At 32.3% G+C, this 5,663-nt stretch overlaps 1 pseudogene; it reads left to right on the forward strand.

The window, feature by feature from the left end:
• The first annotated feature begins 4,103 nt into the window (after window positions 1-4,103).
• Window positions 4,104-5,017, forward strand: LOC120276155 (annotated as a pseudogene).
• Window positions 5,018-5,663: the final 646 nt, after the last annotated feature.

Consider the following 5,663-nt stretch of genomic DNA (forward strand, 5'->3'; position numbering starts at 1 on the left):
AAAAAAAAAAAAAGACAACTTTGTTGGGTTCATTCCTCTCATGGCCGTAGATGTTTGCGCTTTATAATATTGCAGCCAAAAAAACTTTATTTTTATAATACACAAGCCACTTAATTTTTTTTTTCGGTTGCACATATGGTTATAATACCCTATTTTAAGGTGATTTCCAGCACCATGTCAACTCCATGTTAACGCCACATCAGCAAACTTACCGTAAACCGTCTTAAAATAGGCCACTATGAATACTCGTGCAATTGGAGAAAAGTTAAGTGGATTTTGTGTTACAAAAAAAAGTTTTGTGGTCACAACGATATAAATTACAAATATTAGTGGCCAAGAGGGAATGAACCCCAACTTTGTTAGTTCCAAACAGCATTTCATTAACTCTAATTTCATTTTTCAAAGCATCTAGCTCTTTAGATTCCACAACCAATGCATGCATGAATGCTTCGTATATATAATTAAGTGGCACCCTCTTTAAACTCAATGTTCCTCCATCTCTCATATCAATTAAAACTAAAAATTTACTGAAGATTTTTCATTTTTACAAAGGTGACAAATTTCATCCCACAAAGGAATGTCAAGCGACAAATATGGTGATGTATCAATTACAGTGGCTTAACGACCTTCTAGGATTTTATTAACTCAGTCAAGTGTCATACACAAGGGAGTGTAATCAATAAATAAATAGTACTGTTATAGTATTTATATAGTGTTCTGCAGGATTACAACATGACTGTCAACCTAGAGATTCGATCCTAGGTTTATTCATCAACTATTTTTGTAATATTTCACTACATTAAGTAGTGGTTGTTATTGAAGATTTCATACAAAGTGTCTTAGTGAATATATTTCCATCTTGATTATAGGACTTCACATAAACTAACTTTATATAATTATCCTTCACATTGTCTGTCACGCTTCGAACCCTCCTCGCTAGACCTAGTGCACCAACAAATGGCCACACACCCACGCGCTGAAACCCAGTGAGCATGCAAGGTCACAGAACTGTTCTCACAACAAAAATATAATCTAAAAATTACAACTTCAAATACTAAATGGATATAAAAGGTTTAAATACAAAGAGGTTTTTCTAATACACAATTCACATACCACAACAAATATAAAGATAACTCAATTAAAAGGAAACACAAACTATTACTAGCCAAGTAAGTTGCTCAACGAACTATTTACTTCTTATCTGAAAAAATTTAACAACAAATTATGAGCTTGACAGCTCAATAAGTAACCCACGAAAAAATATCTGTTATCATAAGAAATTTCCAAAAATTCATAATAAAAAACCAATCATATCAGATATTACAAATAGTTATAAAAAATATAGTTCATAAAATCAAAGTAGTTCGACAAATTACAATTTAGTAGTAGACAGAAATATATGTCTCCAAATCACTATGGCCAAAATAAAATAACAAAAATCATTTGTTTACCCTCGCTGGCCTAAGCCAGAATATCATAACTCATTTGTTTACCCTCGGTGACACTAGCCAAGATATCAGAGGTCGTTATTCTTCATCGATGGAACAATGCGAAACTATAGTTTTTTTAATAGAGTCAGAGTTTCATGTCGACATGGTCAGTGTTTAACCCCTAGTGCCAAGTTAAATGGAGACTAAACATATTAATATCAAAATAACTTTGTCATCTGAAAATAAAACATAATTTCATAATTTCAAACAAAATTTTAAATGGTTCAGTTTAGAACAGAATTTGCAGAATAATTTGTCAAGCAAACATACAAACATACGCATGATCCCATTTCTTTACAGTAAAAATAATCCATTTATATTCAAAATAGTTTACAAACATAATAGTTCAAAGAATAACATACATGATCAAAATGTGGGAAGTAATGTTTTGGGGAAAGAAAAGTAATTTAAAAATTTAATAAGTATATAATAACAGAAATTGGATCAAAGCCTAACAAACGTTTTAATATTATATAAAAAAATCCTTAAAAGAATGTAAATAAATTCTAAATTGTTGAAAACTAGAAATTATATATATATATATATATATGTGTGTGTGGGGTTGCTTACTTGATTAACGCCCAAAACCCCAAATCTCACACTGAATCAAGTTTCTCATAATACCCTATATTTAAGAGTAAAAATCCAAGGATATTAAAACTCCCTCAACATAAGCATTACTTAAACCTATCTATTTTACACATTCAGGGGATGGAAAAAAAGAAAAGATTTCAAAAGACCAGTGATGTTGTTTATGTAAAAAAATTGCATGTCCTGATTCAAATCGAATAAAAATTAAAAAAAAAAATTACACACAATCAAATCATAATCGAATTGGGACAACAAATGGTTAAAACAAATAAATTTCATTATACTTGGATATATTAAAGATAAGTGCAGAAGACATTTTTGAGATAATTTAAAATATTCAATCAGCCAAGAGCACAGATCTCGAGGTGATCTAAAATATTCAAATCACAAGATCAGCCAAGAGCACAGATCTCGAGGTGATCTAAAATATTCAAATCACAAGATCAGCCGAGAGCACAGATCTCGAGGTGATCTAAAATATTTAAATCACAAGATCAACCAAGAATACAGATCTCGAGGTGATCTAAAATATTTAAATCATAAGATCAGTCGAGAGCACAGACCTCGAGGCGATCTAAAATAGCCGAGAGCACAGATCTCGAGACGATCTAAAATATTTAAATCACAAGATCAGCCAAGAGCACGTATCTCAAGGCAAAAAATACCAAATTACAAAATTGCCTTTGAGAACATATCTCGAGGCAAAATGAAATTTTTTAAAAAAACAAAAAAGAGAAAATTTTTAAAGAAAGAAAATTTGCCCTTGAGAACATATCTCGTGGCATAAATGCAAAATTACATAGTTGCCCTTGAGAACATATCTCAAGGCGCAAAATGCAAATTACAAAATTGCCTCTTGAGAACATATCTCAAGGCATAAAAAAATTATTATTATTATGCAAATCCTGAAGCACTTGAGTACGCATCCCGAGGTAGTGTGAATTTTAAAAATAATAATAATAATAAAACAAATAATGAATATATAATGAAAAAAATAATAAATAATAAAAAATAATAATAATAAAATAATAATAAAATAATAAATAAAATAATAAATAAAATAATAAATAAAATGCGAATTTTAAGAAAAATAAATAAATAAATAAAAATTCGAAATTTAAATTTTTAAATTTGAAATTATTTTAAGAAAAAATTATTATTAATTTAAATTTAAATTTAAAAAATATATATATAAAAAATAATTAAATAATAATAATAATAATAAATAAAAATAATAATAAAAAAAAAGGGATAAGAACCCGATCTTACCTGCTTCGTTGTGATCTCACGAGAAGTTAGGATTAGATAGGGATGGGGGGTTTTTTGCGATTAAAAAGGAAAAAAATTTAAATAAAATAATAATAATAATTAGGAAAAAAATATATAATAATAATATAAAAAAATATATATAATAAAAAAATAATAAAAAGAAAAATTAATTAAAAATAATAATAATAATAATAAATAAGTAAAAAATAATAATAAACTTTAAAAAAATTAATTATTAAATTGAACTAAATTAAAAAAAGTTAAATTAAAAAAATTAAATTAAAAAAGAAGTTTTTAAAAAAATATATTTTTAACAATAAAAATTTTTAAAAAAATTTAAAAAAACTAAAAAAATTAAAAAAATTATTAAAAAATTATCCTCACCCCTTTGTTGTGATTTGACGGAGGGGGTTGGTGGAAAAAGATAAAGATCCGGTTTTTTTTTTTTAAAAGGTGGGGGAAAAAGGAAAGAAAGGAAGGAGAAAAAAAGAGAAAAAAGAAGAAGAAAGGGGACAGGAGAACGTCTAAGGTGCTTGATCTCTTTCTCTATCCTCCCGTATATATATATATAATATATATAAAAAAGAAGAGAAGTCACCGCCGCTGATGCTGCCTATCAAAGAAGTCGCGGACATGGTTGAATAGCTGAAATAATGCTGCCAACCGTGTCCGATATCCACTGCTTCTACTGATGTCGTCTTATGATCGCCGCCGCTTAACGGAGGTCGCGGGCATGGTTGAATGGCTGAAATAATGCCGCCAACCATGTCCGGTACCCGTACTGCTTACCCTCTGATGCTCGCCTCGCCCATTCTCATCATGGACTACTCTGGAGGTTATGTTGTTCACTTAGCTTCAGGAGCAGCAGGATTCACTGCAGCATATTGGGTTGGCCCGAGAATAAAGAAGGACAAGGAAGACTTCCACCCCAACAATATCCCTCTGACGCTCGCCGGAGCCGGGATCTTATGGATGGGATGGACAGGTTTTAAAGGCGGTGATCCGTTCTCAGCAAACGTTGACTCATCTATTGCAGTACTGAACACCCATATCTGCGCTGCCACCAGCCTCTTGATCTGGACTTGCTGGGATGTTGCCATCTTCGGCAAGCCATCACTCGTCGGAGCCATCAACGGGATGATTACCGGACTTGTTTGTATAACTCCTACTGCACGTCTTGTGCAGAGCTGGGCAGTCATTGTGATGGGGATAGTCTCTGGTAGTGTTCCATGGTATACAATGATGTACCTGAACAAAAAAGTCTAAGTTGCTACAGAGAATTGATGACACTCTTGGCATCCTGCACACCCATGCCATTGCCGGAATCCTCGGCGGGGCAATGACCGGTCTCTTTGCACACCCTGATCTCTCAAGCATGTTCCTACCCGTAACTAACTCCAAGGGAACCTTCTACGGTGGACCCGGCGATGTTCAGTTCCTGAAACAGCGTGTGGGTGCCTGCTTCATTGTGGGTTGGAATATTGTAGCCACATCCATCATCCTGCTTGTCATTAGATTTTTTTATACCTTTGAGGATGTCGGAAGAAGAGCTGCAAATCGGCAATGATGCAGTTCATGGAGAAATAGCTTATTCAACAACACATACACATGACAGCAGTATGCCGAATGGCACCTCTCGTCGAGACCTCGAGAATCAAGCTCTTTAAGAAAGTTCACAAAATCCAGTTGAATACAAGAACTATGAAGTCGTGTACAAGTCATCCCTATTCTTTATATCTTTAGGGTTTTGGAAGTAAAATAATATAGCAGCAAAAGGGCAAAAAAAAAAAATCAAAATTCAGAGGATTAATCGAATGGCATTGGAGGAGGTGCGGTCAAGCTTCCAAAATCTGGAGTCAAATGTTTCCCACTGTGTTGATACTGACACGGTTTTTGCTGTTGTTGATAGGGTTGGAGTTTCTTGCCTTCAGTGCATCAAGAATCTCTACATAGCTCTGTATACGCCGAACCTGAAATTAAAAAAAAAAAAGTACTGTCAATGCATTCTATTACTGTAATTAAAAAAATTTGATGAAATGGAAATAAAAAAAATATAAATAAAAAAAAACACAAAAAAAAAACAAAAAACAAATAATAAAAAAAAATCTTCATGCTTTTACTTGTACTCTTGCCCTTAATCGGAGGTTCCTAAGATTTCTAATCTAGGGTAATTAATAATAGAGGCTTGCCTCTATTAGGAATGAAAGAACCCACACAAAACAAATATGGTATTTGTGCTTCGATATATTGTCTGGTGTCTTTTTCATGATGCCAGACGTATATTTTCGATCCCACAAATTCTGAACCCACAAT

The sequence above is a fragment of the Dioscorea cayenensis genome, chromosome 14 (assembly GCF_009730915.1).
Source record: "Dioscorea cayenensis subsp. rotundata cultivar TDr96_F1 chromosome 14, TDr96_F1_v2_PseudoChromosome.rev07_lg8_w22 25.fasta, whole genome shotgun sequence".
Lineage (NCBI taxonomy): Eukaryota > Viridiplantae > Streptophyta > Magnoliopsida > Dioscoreales > Dioscoreaceae > Dioscorea > Dioscorea cayenensis.